Raw genomic sequence first — 16,645 nt, forward strand, 5'->3', positions numbered from 1 at the left:
AGTAATTTCCCTAACATTGGCAATAGCAACGTTTTTCTAGATAGGTCTCCTGAAGCAAGAGAAACAAAAGCAAAAATAAACTACTGGGACTACATCAAAATAAAAAACTTCTACACTGTAGGGGCACCTGGGTGGCTTAGTGGGTTAAAGCCTCTGCCTTCAGCTCAGGTCACGATCCCAGGGTCCTGGGATTGAGCCCCGCATCGGGCTCCCTGCTCAGCACGGAGCCTGCTTCCCTTCCTCTCTCCCTCTGCCTGCCTCTCTGCCTACTTGTGATCTCTGTCTGTCAAATAAGTAAATAAAATCTTTAAAAAAAAAAAAAAAACAACTTCTACACTGTGAAGGAAACAGCAAAACTAAAAGGCAACCTGTGGAATGGGAGAAGACATTTGGAAATGACATATCTGATAAAGGATTAGTCTCCAAATTATATAAAGAACTGATACAACCGAACACCCCCCAAAACAGAGAACTCACATGTTACATTCTTTTTGTTGTTTACATAATTAAGAAGAAATGTTAACGTTGTATAAAGCTTTCAGGCAAAGAGAAAATGGAAGAAAGTATAATTTACTACTTAAACTGAACAGGAAAAATATTTTGGATTATTCCTGTCATCATACCCTCAGAGACAGATGTCTCAGTGGCCCAGAGGAAGGCAACTAGCCACAAAGAGGACAAGGGGTGCCCCGTGGGAAGGCAGGGAAGGGTTCAGTCCTCCAGCCCAGGAAACCGGCATTAAAGCCTTGCGACGGTGCCATACATGTCACTGATGAGGAAATATGGGTAAAACTAATATCGTTTTGCTCAGAGAAACACTTTGAGGGAGAAACTATTTGTCCCCTGTATTAGGTCACAAAAACAGGTAGATAGATTACCACGCCAGAAGTACTAAAATGAAGGATATGAAATTGTCCATTTTCCAGGACAAAAATGACAACTTAACATGGTTCCACCATACAGCTCTCAATCGGAAAAGGCATGCGAAGCTCGCTGAGCGATGAAAGGAGAGGTCGCAGGCTCCAATTTCAGAGATGAACAGGATAGACAAGCTTCAGGTCCAAAAAGGTGTGAACGGAGAGGCAAGAACAGCCGAGAGTCTGCAGAGAAGTTTAGCACCGCAGAGTGAGCTGTAATGTGCAGAAAGCCCTGAGGCATCAGTACCACACACACACACACAAAAAGTAAATAAAAAGAAGTCGGAAAGTCCCACGACTGTCCTGACAATAGATACCACTGATCTTCAAAGTTCCAAGCCAAGCATTGCGGCTTAAACGTGTTTTTGTTGAATTGATGAATCTTTAGAGTAAATCAAGCGGTTATGGCAGCAAGCCCCAAGGTTTGCCACAGCAGGTGCCCCCGGCTGAGCACGCAGGCAGCGCCCCCTGGCGGTCCTGGGTCCTCAGGGGTGCCGGGAAGCCTGCAGAAAGGGGCGCTTTGACCGGAGTGTGGTGAGAAGTGTTGGGGCATCCAATTCTAAACTCTGGTTTGATCGGCTGTGAAATCACTTCTGGTTTATATTTTATGATGAATAATAATGGTTCATGTTTTCTTTCATTAAAAATGCGTCATAAATTTCGGGGGAAGGATAAGACAAATATATTGGGGGATTTCAGAATTAAAGCTGTGCATCTGTGTGGTTAAAAAAAATGTATCATAAAGAAATATCCATTTGGTTCCGAAACATCACAACGTGATTTAATAACTGTTTGTGGTAAAATTGGTTTAAGTGTTCAAACTGACAGGGCCTCTGTATAAAACTTCTCAGTCATTTGACTGAACGTCCTAATCAAATTGGTTGGACGACTTGCTAATTTTTTTGTAAGGATCAAGCTTTTGATTTAGAAATTATCTTGGAGGCACCTGGGTGGCTCAGTCGGTTGAGCAACTGACTCTTGGTTTCCGCTCAGGTCATGATATTGGGGTCCTGGGTTCGAGCCCCATATCAGACTCCACATTCAGAAGAGAGTCTGCTTGAGTTTCTCTTTCCCTCCCCCTCTACCCTTCCCCACCCCAGTCACCCCCGCCGCCCCACTTTTTCAAATGAATCAAAAAATCTTAAAAAAAAAAATGATCTTAGTGTAAGTTAAAGCTTTGAGTCAGACAAAGCTGGGTTCAAATTGGCTTCAGCCAGTCAGGGAAGTGTGGACTTCAGCCACTTCACTTCCACATACCTCAGTTTTCCCATCTGTAGTATGGGTTGCTTCAGAAATGGAGAAAATAGAAACATCCATGTCTGTTCTCTTCTTTTTGGAAGGGATGAAAATCCCTCTCTTACACTGGTATGGAAGAGCAAGTTCCTGATGTGACCCCCAAGTACAGGGGGAAGAATTCAGCCCAGAGTCATCATCCCAGGCCCGCTCCTGGGAATAAAATTAGTTCTAATAGGCTCTTCTAGAAGAGCAAGAAAGTGAGGCCAAGGGGAGACAAGTGCCTCCAAGGGGAGGCACGCGGGATAGTATTCCCCTAGGCCTGGCCCCACCCTGCAGCCCACCAAGGACCCAGCCTCCAACTCTCAGAGGGTTCGGTTCCTGGATCCCCAATTTCCTCCAAGCCCTGGTGTAACAGTAACTAGAGTGATCCTCATCTTCATGGCCTGAGGTCTAAGGCCCCAGAGACTGTGGGAGGTGAGAAAGGGAGAGTCATGCCCCTCTTTCCAGGGCTCTATGGAAATACAAAATGAGAATTATGTTTTAAAGTTATTTCAGAATAGCATGGGTTTTTTGTTTTGTTTTGTTTTGTTTTTATTGTGGTAAAATACCTATAATAATAGAATTCACCATCTTAACCCTTTTCCACTATACAGTTGGGTGGGGCTAAATACACTCATGATGTACAGCCATGACCCCCATCCACATCCAGAACTTCTTCATCTTGCAAAACCAAATCTCTGCACCCATTAAAGGCTAACTCCCCATTCCTCTCTTCTCCCAGCCCCTGGGACCACCATGCTACTTTCTGTGTCTATGCATCTGACTACTCTAGAAAACTCATCTAAATGGAGTCATACAGTATTTGCTTTTTAATGCCTGGCTTATTTCACTGAACACAATATCCTCCCTGAACCATAAGCTTCATCCACATTGTAGCAGGTGTCAGAACTCACAGACCACAAAAACACAGAGCAGTGTCTAATGCACTCAAATTCCCTTTGCCTCGTGGAAGAAAATGTTTTTCTCAAAAATCCTAAATTCGTGTTCAGTTTGTTTATAGTAATGGCTCCTGATAAGTGATATTCCTTAGCAGACCGTACAGAATAATGTCAAAGAATTCGTTGATGCTTAAGTTCAATCATCCACTCATAATGTAGTAACTTTCCCTTCTGGTCTCTTATTTGCTCGGAGATAAAAATAGATAGAGATTTCAACCTCAGAGCAAAGCGCAGCTTATTGTGTTTATTTAGTGTGTTATAATTAAAACTCTTGTGAATTCGGCAGCTTCATTTTACAGAGGCTGAGAAAACCTTTTTTCAGTTTGGTTCAAGTAAATTCACACTTCCCGAATTCCGTTTTGGTTTTAGGATCTAAAAATGAACCTAGGATTAAAAACAAAATGCAGCCACACCATTGTGGCATGCTTAGGCTCGTGCAGGAACAAAAGGGTGTGTGCAACGCCTAGCACGTGCCCACATGTCACATTTATAGAGCCAGCTGAAGCTCTGTGACTACATTTGAGACCAGGGACGTTATTGGTCACACATGGTTCCCCCCCCCCACTTTTGATTGAGGTCAGCTCTCTGACCCCAACATCAACGATACCCTCAACCTTGGGATTGAATTCTTTAGAAGAAATTCTTTATAAGAAAAAGGAAAAAGAAAATTTGCTAACAAAAGGAGGTCCCTGAAGGGTACTCATTTTATTTGCCACCAGAGTTTGGGAGGTGGCAGGAGCCTCAGAGTTAATGGGAAGGGTTGTCGTTGGGGTTCCTCCAGCAGAGCACCCCAATGTCCATGGGAGTCTTCCATCAGCGGGGCACCAGATCCTTCTCTCCTGCCCCACTGTAGCCAGGAGGCTGGAACATTGACTTCTGGGACACCAAATCTTGAGTGTCATGATGCAGGGAATGGGGCGGGAGTCAGAGGTCATATTGTCATGGTGACAGCAGTCTCAGTGACTGCAGCTGTATCCCATCGGGGCTCTTCCTGCCGTCTCCCTGACCTTCCCAAGCTTCTTGGTCCTTCTGCTCCAGAGGGTAGTGTGGGCCCTCTTATGTGTTCGTGAGCACAGATACTGTAAGCCAGAGCACCCTGGAGTTTGGAGGAAAATCAGGGAGAGTAATCTAGATATGGAAACAAAGTTGGGTCAGATTCCAGATCTGCCTGTTATTAATCATGTGGTCTTGAGCAAGCATTTTGCCCCATTGTCTTTTCCTCTCCTCATTTGTGCAGTGGGAGATGCTTACTCCCAAACGAGACCTGAATGTTTCTTTACTGAAACACACTGCACATCGGAGAGAGGACTTCTCTGCTATAAACCAAAAGTCCACCAGCACACCAGACTTGGACCTGAAAAGGCTTCATGTTTAATATTATAACTCCCACATCGCTGCCCCTTGACCCCACCCTAGACTGCTAAAAGTGACATCACCCCTCCATTCTAAGCCTGGATGGACAGCAGTAGATCAAGGTTCAGGACTGGCTTAATCCAGGCACTCCAGTTCCTCCAGTGCCGTGCCTAAAATGTCTGCCTCATCTTCGCTTTGAGGTGTGGAGGAAGTGAGAAAGATTCTCTTCTGTATCTCTCTCAAAAGAAAAAGATTTTTCCTGGACTGCCTAACAAATTTCTCAGCCTGTTTACTAGCCTGAATTGGATCTTATGCCCATTTGCGATCTGATCTAGGGCAAGGAGAGTGGGTCACCCCTGACCAGACATCTCCCAAGTCTGGGGTTGGAATCCGCTTCTGTTAGACAGATGGGGGTTCTGTGGGGTGGAGGTATGGGGAGAACTGCCCCAAAACAGAGCTCTGTCAGGAAGGAGGGAATGGTGACTATATGCCATACATGCATAGAAGAGACTGGATGAAGATGCGGAACAGTATATCAAGTAAGCGATCGTTTTGGTTAAAAAAACAGAGGAAAAAATACATATTTGTGTACACATAAAATATAGTTAGAAGAATAAATAAAAAACTGTTCATGTGACTACCTCATGGGAAGGACTCAGGTGTCCAGAGACAGAAATGGGGAAAAAACGTTTCACTCTACACTCATCTATACCTTTTAAGTTTTGAACCGTATGATATACTGATTCAAAAAAATTAATGAATTAAAAAATTAAAAATGAAAGTGGGCTTTCGGAAGCATGAAAGTGTGATGGGACATTGACACTTCAAATCTGGACTCTTTCAAGGACTTTGCTACAGATTAAGTAGAAGCTGTGCTTACTTATTCATCCAAGAGCCCAGTGGATAACTGTTGGGTCAAATAATCACACACACACACACACACACACACACACACTGAACATTAATTTTCAAAAGCAGTGTCTGAGTTCATACTTAGGAAGGGAGATCTTTTCCTAACTGCTTCAAAATCCGAACTATAGCCTCCTCCTCTGCTGGAGAGAATCGTTTTCTTGATTATGCAGAGGGGTGCAGAGGGGTGACATGCCCCCTGCTACCATTCCCAGCCTCTGAAGCAACCCACAGTGATTTCACACCCACCCCCCAAAGGGATCTTTGACAATATCTGGAGACATCCTCGGTTTCAGAACTTGGGGGTACTACATGTGTTTAGTGGGTTGAGGACAAGGATACTGTAAAACAATTTTAAATGCACAGGACACCCCCCAACAAAGAATTATCCCTCTGAAAATGTCAGGACACCTGGGTGGCTCAGCCAGTTAAGCATCCAATTCTTGATCTCAGCTCAGGTCTTGATTTCAGAGTTGTGAGTTCAAGCTCTGCTCTGTGCTCCACACTTGGCGTGAAGCCTACTTTTAAAAAAATGTCAATGGTGCCATTTTTGAGAAACTCTGCTCTAAGGCAAAAAGCACAAGCAAAGAGCCTAAGAATTAAGCCCTCAGTGTCCACCACTTCTTAAAATACTTGTCTTCGGAATTGCCACTTGTCTTACTCCCAGCTTACTAGAATTCTGACACAAATAAAGAAAGCGATGTGGGAAGCTATGATATCCTAGAACAAGCGATGCCCCAGAATTTAACAAGGTGGGGACATTGATCACCTGGTCAAAGGGAGGTTTGCTCCATTCACTTGAATGGAACATGGTAGCCCATGGACTTACTTAAGCAGCACGCTATGAGGAGCAATTAGGTGTTTTCTTTCGATTAATGTTGCAATGATGGATAACTATGTGCTAAGCATTCTTCCAATGTGTGTAAATATTTCTACTCTTCACAACAACTCTATGAGAGAACTAAGCTATTATCTCCGCCCTACAGATGAGGCCCATGTAGGTAAAGTAACTTGCCACAGTCACACAGCTGGGAAGTTGCTGAGATGTCATCTTATCCCTGGCAGTCTGGTTCCAGAGCCTGAGTGCCTAGCCATACCCTCTCCTGCCTGCATACTTTCAAACCATCATATACCTCTGTGTGTTCCTGCAGGCCCCATAAATTGCCAGGAGATATTGCCAAATGGCCTCCAAAAAGACTATCCTGATATATTTTCCAGCGAATAATACTTGAGAGTCACAGTTTCCCTGCACCCTCACCAACACTGGGTATAATGAATTTTTAAAATCCTGTAGTCAACCATTATTATTTCTATTTTTCATCTCCTAAGAATGAAGTTGTGCATCTTTTTATGTGTTTATATTTGCTCTTTGTGTTTCTTTTTCTATGAGATACTTAGCTATTTTTTCTATTGGGTTGTTTATTCTTTTCTTTTAGGCTTATAACAGTTTTTTTTTTAAGCTAGGAACACCTACCCATTACTTAACATATATCACAAATATTTTGTCAAGTTTATCTTTTATAGTTTTATTGTACTTTTCCTTTTCTGTGCAAAGGAATTTAATTTTTATGTTCTCAGATTTATCAGACTTTTCCTACTTGGCTTCTTGAATCTGAAGTCATCCTTAGGAGGTTCTTCTGTATAAAAGATTATTTTAAAAAATTTACCTCTATTCCCTTCTTGCAGATTCTCATGGTAAAACCTAATTTTTAGAGTTTTTTTTAATGATTAAAATTTGTATACTAGATTTGCCGATGTTTGTGTATCGTAACATGGTAAGAATCACAAAGAGATCATGTGTATTCTTCACATAAGGCAGATTTCAGTTGAGGTCATTCTGCCTTTGGATATTTATCAGGAAATTGACTTGAATCCCCATCGCACACCTGAAGGGAAGCCCAGCACCCTTTCCAAAATTTTTGTGGGCTCCATGGGGGCCGGCCCTGGTTCTCTGCTCTGGCTGAACTCTTGTAATCCCTTGTATCCCCTAACCGGTGCCATGTTCTGCTCTCCGCTTCATCAGCCAGACTAGAAACTCAACTTACCCTTTCCTTTGTGCTTCACACAAAGAAGACCTTTGTATAGGGTCTGAGTGAGAGGTGACGCTTTCCTGCTGCAGCACTAACTGTAAACTGAACGTCAGCCATGTCTGTTCATAAAGTCCTTTGGTCAAGTCACCCGTTGAAATTAATCACTGACAAATTTCTCCAAGAGTCTTAGGCTTCTACCCAGTTTGCTCAACCACACAATCCTATTTGGTTTCCCTCCCATCTTTTATCCCCTTCCCTGAACTTCTGTTTCGTTTTTATGCCGAGTATTATCACTCTTTCCTTATTGGTCATTCCAGAACAAACCACTCCCTCGGGGCTTTGCCTTCCAATCAAAGTATTGTCAAAAACTGTGAGACCATTCCATCATTAAACACACCCTAGTACTATCTATTAAAATAATAAATCATTCTGCTACACTAGGGTTTGAAAGTCTTTACAGTAATACAAATTGAATTTATTTCAAATGGCTCCATAGAATTGATTAAGATGATCATAAAGCCTTCATTATAAATTATCAATGAATGGAGTTTCTAAGTCAAAGGATTCTTTTTTAAAAAAAGGATTTTATTTATTTATTTCAGACAGAGAGAGACAAAGAGAGCATGAGCAGGGTCAGGGGTAGAGGGAGAGGGATAAACAGACCCCCCACTGAGTGCAGAGACCCGGAGCTCAACAGGGGGCTCAAGGCAATGCAGGGCTCAGTCAGGACCCTGAAACATGACCTGAGCTGAAGTCAGACGCCTGATTGACTGAGCCACCCAGGCACCCCAGATTCTTTCATTCATAAATTAAGCCTTGCTTAGCCAAACTGTGTGTTTCTTGTAACACATTTTCTTCAAGTATATGTTGGATTTTTTTTAAGTTTATTTATTTATTTTTAGTAGTCTCTGCCCTCAAAGTGGGGTTCAAACTCATGACTCTGAGATCAAGAGTTCACATGGTCTTGCAACTGAGCTGGTCAAGTGCTCCAATGTTAGACATTTTTAACTAAATCCACAAGTAAGATTCAAAAGAGGGGTGTTGTGAGTGTGCATATGTGTATGAGAGCCATCTAAGTCAGGTTTAGATGTCAATGCTTTAGCATGGGCAAATAAATTAGAAAGATTTCTTTCCTCCTCTGTTCTTTAGAACAGCTTAAATGGCATTGGAATAATCTTTTCCAAGAGTGGCTATATTAACATCAGTAAGCTTCAGAACAACGAAAATTACCAGAAACGAAGAGGAAAAAAACACTTTCCTTATAAAGGAGCAAAGATAAAAATTACATCAAACTTCCCCTCAGAAACCATGTAATGGGAAGAGAAAGGAGAAAAATATTTAAAGAAGAGAAAGAAAAAAATCTAGAATTTTGTGTCAAGTGCCATTATCCTTCAGCAATGAAGTAGAAATAAAGAACTTCTCAGACCAAAAGAATAAATAAATAAATAAAAGACGGGGGATTTTGTTGCCAGGAGACATGCCTTGCAAGAAATGTCTTTAAAAAGATCTTCAGAAATAAGGAAATTAATATGGTCCAGAAACTTGAATCTACCCAAAGAAAGGAAAAGCATTAGAGAAAGAATAAATGAGACTAAAAGAAAATCTTTTCTTTTTCTTATTCTTGTTTGACTTGAGAGATTAAAAAAAAGTGTGTTCAAAATAACAGATTATATAATAATTACATAATAATACAATCAATAATATGTTAGATGATTAGATTAAATATAAAAAGATATTTAATAATATAATAATTGTATAATAATATACATCATAACAGACAATTAGAGCTTATGGATAAGTGAAATGAATGACAACAATGTTGTAAGAAATGGGAAGGAGGAGTTGGAAAGACTGTTATAAGGTACCTGTACTATCCATGAAGTAGTACAGTGCTAATTGAAAGTGGACTTAGATTAATTATAAATGTGTATGGTGAACTCTAGGATAACCTTTGAAAAATGTTTTTAAAGAAGTATAATTGATATGCTAAGGAAGGAGAGAAAATGGAATTATATAAATTTTTTTATTAAGCCAAAGAAGACAGAAAATGTGTGAAATACAAAACACACAGACACGCAAACAACAAAAAACAGGAGAAATAAGAAACAAGGAACAAGGGTAATGAATAGAAAACAGTTATAAGTATGATACATATTAATCCAACTATGCCAATAATCACTTTATATGTGAATGATCTACACAGAGCAATTAAAAGACAGAGAGTAAGTATTATAGTAGGTAAAAAAAGAAAACTCCGCTATATGTTGTCTATAAGAAAACCACCTTAAATATAAAAACACAAATGGATTAAAAGAAAAAGGATGGATCAACAAATGATGCTGAAAAACTGTTAATTCTCATGCAAAACAATGAAGTTGAACCCTTAACTTACACCATACACAAAAATCAACTTAAAAGGATCAAAGACCTAAAACTATAAAACTCTTAGAAGAAAACAAGGAGAAAGTCTTCCTGAAATTGGATTTGATGAAGATTTCTTGGATATGGCACCAAAAGCATAAGCAACAAAGGAAATATAAAAAAAATAGACTACACCAAGATATAAAATTTTATGCATCCAATGATGCTATCGGGAGACTGGAAAGATGACACTCGGAATGGGAGAAAATATTTGCAAATCACTTACCTGATAAGAGAATAATGTCCAGAATTCTATGGAGAGCTCCTAAAACACAACAGGTTAACAATCCAATTTAAAAGTGGGCAAGGGATTTGAATAGACATTTCTCCAAAGAAGATATACAAATGGCCAATAAGCACATGAAAAATGCTCAAATCACTAATCACTAAAGGAATGTAAATCAAAACCACAATAAGATACCATTTCACCCCCATGAGAATGGTTATTATTTAAAAAACAAAAAACAGGGTACCCGAGTGATTCAGTTAGTGAAACATCTGCCTTTGGCTCAGGTCATGATCCCAGGGTCCCGGGATGGAGTCCCACATCTGCCTCTTTGCCTTGTGAGGAGCCTGCTTTTCCCTGTGCCTGTCATTCCTTCTGCTTGTGATCTCTCTCTCTCTCTCTGACAAATAAATAAATAAAATCTTAAAGCAAAATAAAACAAAAAATCAGGAGAAGGAGAAGAGAAATTAGAACCTTTGTGCATTTTTGGTAGGAATGTTCAACGGTGCTGCCACTGTGAAAAACAGTATGGCATTCCTCAAACAATTAAATTTACAATAGCAATTCCTCTTCTAGGTATATACCTAAAAGAATTGAAAGTAAGGACTCAAACAGATCTTTGTATACCAATACTCATAGCATTATTCACAATAGCCAAAAGATAGAAACAACCCAAACATCGATCGACAGACAAATGCATGTTTTAATGTAGTAAATACATACAATGGAATATTATTCAGCTTTAAAAAGAAATGAAATTCTGAGACATGGCACAACATGGAAAACTTCCTAAGGGAAATAAGCCAGATAGAAGAGGACAAATATTGTATGATTCCACTTACATTAAGTGTCTTAGTTAGGTCTGGCTGCTGTAACAAGATACCATAACTAAGTGGCTTATAAAGAATGGAATTGTATTTTTCACAATTTTGGAATCTGGAAAGTCTGAGATCAGGGTGCTAGTATGGCTGGTTTCTGGTAAGAGCCATCTTCCAGGTTGCAGACTTCTGACTTCTCATTGTATCTTCATGCAATAGAGAGCAGAAAAAAGTAAGTAGGCTCTCTCATGACTCTTCTGAGGGCACTAATCTCATTCATGTGGGCTCCACTTATATGACCTCATCTAACCCTGCTCACCTCCCAAGTTTGCTCCCTCCTAATACCATCACACTAGGAGGTAAGATTTATTTAAGATTTTTTTAAATTTATTTATTAGTCAGAGAGAGAGAGAGAGAGAGCGAGCGCGAGCACAGGCAGACAGAGTGGCAGGCAGAGGCAGAGAGCGAAAGCAGGCTCCCTGCGGAGCAAGGAGCCGGATGTGGGACTCGATTCCAGGTCGCTGGGATCGTGACCTGAGCTGAAGGCAGCCGCTTAACCAACTGAGCCACCAAGGCGTCACGGAGGTAAGATTTATCATATAAATCTTGAGGGAACATAAAAATTGAATCCATAACATTGAAATACATAGAATAGGCAAATATGCTCACATACTTGACAACGTAGATGAAATGGGCCAACTCCTTGAAAGACAAAATCTCCAAAACTCGATGAGAAATAGATACCTGAATAGTTCTACATCTATTAAAGAAGTTGAATTCATAATTAATAACCTTCAAAACAGAAAGCATCCAACTCAGACGGTATCATGGGTGAATTCTATTGATCATTTAAGTAAGAAGTGATATCAATACTCTATGTAATCTATTCCAGAAAATCAAAGCAAAGAGAACACTTCCTAACTCATTCTATGAAACCAGCACAACACTAATACCAAAACGAGACAAAGACATTATAAGGATATAAAATTACAGATCAATATCCCGCATGAACATACATGCAACAATACTAAAAAAATTAGCCGGTCGAATTCAACAATGTATAGAAAGAATTATACACCATGACCAACTGGCATTTATTCCAGAATGGAATACTGGTTCTGTACCAATTAATGTAATCAATTAATTAATCAATGTAAATCAATTAATGTAATCTATCACATCAACAGGCTAAAGAAGAAAAAAATGATCATATCAATAGATACAGAAGAAACATCTGACAGAATCCAACATCCATTCAAGTTAAAAATTCTCAGCAAAATAGGAATAAAGGGAACTTCCTCAAACTGATAAAGGATATCTACAAAAATTCTATGCAATACTCAGTGGTGAGAAAATAGAAGCTTTTCCCCTAAGACAGGGAAAAAAAAAACCATGAATGTCCCCTCTTTCCACTCCTATTCAACATCATATTGGAAGCCCTCACTGATGCATTAAGATGAGAAAGAAAAATAGAAAGTATACAGGTTGGAAAGGAAGAAATAAAACTTTGTTTACAGATGACACAATTATTTATGTAGAAAAGTCTCCATTAATTAGCAACAACAACAACAAACTAAATTCCTAGAACAAACTAGTGAGTGTAAGAAGCTTGCAGGACATAAACTTAATATATGACTTTCGAGTCAGTTGCTTTTCTATATACCAGGAATTAAGAATTGGGATTTATTTTAATTGAGATACAATTGACATGTAACATTACATTCATTCCAGGTGTAATGTAATAATTCAATATTTGTATATGTTGCAAAATGATCACCACAATAAATCTAGTTAACATCCATTACCACACAGAGGTACAAATATTTTGCGATGAGAAATTTTAAGATCTATTCCATTAACAATTTTCAAGTATAAAATATAGCATTACTAACTACAATCTCTGTGCTGTACATTCCACCTCCGTGACATATATTTTTTTAAGATTTTATTTATTTATTTGACAGACAGAGATCACAAGTAGGCAGAGAGGAAGGCAGAGAGAGTAGGAAGCAGGCTCCCTGCGGAGCAGAGAGCCCGATGCTGGGCTCGATCCCAGGACCCTGGGATCATGACCTGAGCTGAAGGCAGAGGCTTTAACCCACTGAGCCACTCAGGTGCCCCATCCATGACATATTTTATAAGAGGAAGTTTGTACTGTTTGACCACCTTCACCCATTTCACTCACCCCATACCACTCACGTCTGGAAACCCCCAATCTCTGCATCTTGTAGTTTGCTTTTAGGTTTTTGTTTTTGGTCTGCTTTGCTTTAGATTCCACATACAAGTGAGATCATACAGTACTCATCTTTATCTGCCTAACCTATTTAGCATAAAGCCCTCAAGATCCACCCATGTTGGCAGAGATGGAGAAGTGGGGTGAGAGGGAGCAGTGTGTCCGCAGAAGTCACTGAGGCAGCCTCCGTGGGAGAGCAGAAGGAAACAGAAGATAAAGTGGCTAGTCTAGAAAAAGCCAAAGAAGCAAAAGTAAAAGCAAAATCCCCATCTGGCACAAAAGCCTGGAGGTTCAAATTTCTTAAGGAGACAATTGCAGAACAGGCAAAACTATTTTGATTCTGGGAATTACAACATGGCTAAAGCAAAAATGAATGAGCAACTTCCTACTGCAGTTCTGGACAAGACAGAGGTTACTGGTGACCACAGTTCTACTCCACAGGACCTTCCTCAACAGAAACTATCCCTGTTGCTAGCAAGCTGGCTAGTGACTAAAAGAGCTAAACAAAAAGAAAGAAAGAAAGAAAGAGAGAGAGAGAGAGAGAAAGGAAGGAAGAAAGAAAGAAAGATGGATGGATGGAGAGAGAAAGGAAAGGAGGAAAGAAAGAAAGGAAAAAGGGAAGGAAGGAAGAAAGGGAGGGAGGAAGGAAGGAAGAAAGGAAGAAATAGAAAGAAAGAAAGAGAAATCTATCCATGTTGTTGCAAATGGCAAGCATTCATTCTTTTTCATGGTTACATAATATTCCATTACAGATGTGTATATGATTTCCTTTTGCAGTCACTGACTGTGATCCCAAGGCTTTCTAATCTTTGAGCAGCCCTACTTATTCTACTAAAAGTCAAGTAAACTTTTCTAGGTACAGAAAGCAGAGATCTGAACCAGATAATTTTGAAGTTTCTTTCAAATTCCATTATTCCCTGATTGTCTGCAAATGGTTTTGGAAACGTTTCTTAGCTTCTATGGTTCCCGTGCATTATCTCATTAAATCTCTACAAAGTGTCAGGTGTGTGCTTTAAATACCTTTCTGCCTGATTTCAGATAAACTGCTACTGAAATTATAACCCTTTCATGATATGATTGTTTAGTGTTCAGTTTTTGTATTATTAAACTACAGAATACCTTAAATATGTTTTCTGATAGATCTAGGGCAGCAAATCCCTTCTGGATATTTTCCTCTGAAATTACACTGAAAGAAATAAACAGCTGTCAGGAGTATGAAGCCTAAACCATGAGATTGCTGAGTCAGTGCTCTGGAAGTTACAATATGTCCTAGAATGCAAGTCACATGCCTTGACATTCAAGTCCTCATTTTCTTTTTTGAGGGTCAACATAAATTAGTAGTGGGAGGTTGAAAAGAGGACAGGAGAATTACTGGCAAATCCAAATGCAGGTACAAGTGGCAACCAACATTCTAATTGTGCAGGCAGAGTCAAACATACAGATGATATTCAAAATATGATTACTACCTAATTGGTGATGGAAAGACTGTTCTTTAGGAAATGGTTCTTGTTGTCCATTAAAGGTGCTGAATTATGTATTTCTTTGTTGCTTGGTCTTGTTTTCTTCTGCAAAACCCTATAAAGCAGTTGTAATGAAATACAGTATTCTACAAATATAAAACCAATGTATTCTATCCTTAAGCCATATTTCATTCGAATCTCTCACATCTGGAAGAAGAGTCAAAAGGCCTATTGTCGGGTATGTGCCCTATTTAGTAAGATACTAGGCTTGAAATCCAGGCTTTGTGGGTTTGGTTGATTTTTTTTTTTTTTTTTTTTTGCATGCCATTCAAATGGCCTACACCTGACTTTCAGCTTAAACCATCTCTTAAAGTGAAGAGAGAAGAGAGTCCCACCATCTGTCTCCGCTGAGCCTTGGGGCTTTGTTCAGTCTGGTGGAAAAAAGTTCTCAGAGAGGAGATACAAAAGAAAGCCTACCTCCTTCCCCTTGAAGGAAGGTGGTAGAAGAACAAGAAGGGTCTGGCCAAATGGTCTACCTGGTGCTGGTGCTGAGCCTGCTTCATGAAGTTCCAGCAGGAAGGGATGCAGAATGCATGGGCTCTGCAAGGAGCCGTGCAGTGGGGTCCCTTGAACCAACATGAGGTGGCCCAGGCTACTTAAGAGCACTGAGCAGAGTGGTCAACCAGAGAGTTTTCCAATCCCAGCAGGGCCCTGAGCTGAGGTCCACTGAGCTGGCCCCACATCAGTGGTGGCAGGATGAGGCCAGGCTGCAGAGGGCCCAACGGGGTTGCATGGAGGGCACTATGGGCTCTTAGAGAGGCCTCAACCAGTGAGACAGAGGAAGAGCAGGTCCTCAGGGACCATGGCCCATGGGCATAGCTCCTGACCTTGAAGGTCCCACCACAAGTCTACCAGCTCAGGCCACAGCTCAGAAGCCAGCAGGGAAGAGAGCTATCGGGTAGCCAAGGACCTGTATCACCAGGACCCAGAGGAAGACCATAGCAGAGGAAGCATGCCTGGTCAGAAGGAAATGGGCAGGCTGAGCAGTACCCACAGTGCAGTTCAAAATATTGTGTGCATCTAAGGTTTACATTCTGCGTGCATCTAAGGTTTACACTCGATGGGCCTTTTAGTTGGATTCTGTAGGTTTGTTCGTTTTGTTTCCCTGTGAGAAATGGGAAGTATGTAAAGAAGGCAAGAAGTTATACAAAATAAGAAGTGAATGTTCTCTGCCCTTCCAAACTACGGCCTGTATCATTACAGGTAGCTTATAGGTTTACAGGAAGGATGCATGTGCATATGCACACACACACACACACACACCCCTATTGTAAACCAGGTACAGAACTTAACAGAAGTGAACCTTGAAGCAGAGCAAAGCAGACACAACCTTCTCTGCATGCCTTTCTCCTGCCCCAAAGTTCCTTCCAGGGCTCGCAGCTGCCGGTGAAAGCTTTTCCTGAAAAAGAAGTTCTGTCAAATTTTTGTTAAGGCTCATGCAATGGGGCTCATGGCACCATTTCAGAAGAACTTCCCCTGGCCATTTTAAGAGAACATTCACCAACATGGAGAGCTCCTGGTTCTTTTTTTTTTTTTTTTTTCAAAGATTTTATTTATTTATTTGACAGACAGATCACAAGTAGGCAGAGAGAGAAGGGAGGAAGCAGGCTCCCTGCTGAGCAGAGAGCCCGATGCGGGGCTCGATCCCAGGACGCTGGGATCGTGACCTGAGCCGAAAGCAGTGGCTTTAACCCACTGAGCCACCCAGGTGCCCCCGAGAGCTCCTGGTTCTTGAAGCTAAGTTGGCCTCAGTGAAGCCAACTCTCAATGAGGGCCAGAGCCCAGGGTCCTGAAAATCAGCCAGCTTTCTAGCATTCCAGGGAGTCTGTGTTAAGGAATTATTTTTTTAAGTAGGTTCCACAACAGGGTGGAGCCCAGTGCAGGGCTTGAACTCATAACCTTAAGATCAAGACCTGAGCCTAGATCGAGAGTTAGACGCTTAACCAAATGAGCCACCCAGGTGCCCCATAGGAACTGTTGTTAT

General features: G+C 40.7%; 1 pseudogene across 1 annotated transcript in view; it reads left to right on the forward strand.

The window, feature by feature from the left end:
- LOC308346584 (cAMP-regulated phosphoprotein 19-like) overlaps positions 1-13,635 on the forward strand; it is a 35,762-nt pseudogene extending 22,127 nt beyond the window's left edge. Inside the window, exon 3 of the transcript in view lies at positions 13,270-13,635. The product of the transcript in view is annotated as a cAMP-regulated phosphoprotein 19-like (transcript). The remainder of the gene's footprint in view (positions 1-13,269) is intronic.
- Positions 13,636-16,645: the final 3,010 nt, after the last annotated feature.

Source organism: Martes martes, assembly GCF_963455335.1.
Source record: "Martes martes genome assembly, chromosome: 7".
NCBI lineage: Eukaryota > Metazoa > Chordata > Mammalia > Carnivora > Mustelidae > Martes > Martes martes.